Source organism: Colobus angolensis, unplaced genomic scaffold (genome assembly GCF_000951035.1).
Source record: "Colobus angolensis palliatus isolate OR3802 unplaced genomic scaffold, Cang.pa_1.0 Scaffold357, whole genome shotgun sequence".
Taxonomy (NCBI): domain Eukaryota; kingdom Metazoa; phylum Chordata; class Mammalia; order Primates; family Cercopithecidae; genus Colobus; species Colobus angolensis.
This window is the reverse complement of record NW_012116899.1, coordinates 275,372-275,707: the sequence shown is the minus strand read 5'-3', so window position 1 is coordinate 275,707 and position 336 is coordinate 275,372. Positions and strand designations below refer to the sequence as shown.

Below are 336 nucleotides of genomic sequence, written 5' to 3'. Positions count from 1 at the left end.
AAACCACACTGACTCGTTACTCCTCTTGGTTACTGTTAGGCATCAGACTTACATGTTTTGTCGATTTTAGTTATAAAAATTAGATAAACTTGAATTTGAATACATTGGCTTATTTGATCAAAGAGCTAATTCTTGGATAAAATAACTATTTAATGAATATTCCTTAGCGAGCATGATATTCCTAAGAAGACTATTTTAGAAACAAAAATGATGTTGAATTCATCAACTAATTCTTAAAATTGTCATTCTCAATGAATATTGTAGTGATTTCCGAATGGAAAAGTTTATTGATATCCAACACTTGTAGCAGTTTTATTTAGTAGAAGTATGTTAAAA

At 28.3% G+C, this 336-nt stretch overlaps 1 protein-coding gene across 1 annotated transcript in view; it reads left to right on the top strand.

The window, feature by feature from the left end:
• The window catches only part of LOC105519681 (ankyrin repeat domain-containing protein 36C), a 63,265-nt gene that overhangs the window by 41,343 nt on the left and 21,586 nt on the right, over positions 1-336 (top strand). The gene's annotated exons all lie outside the window — the stretch shown is intronic.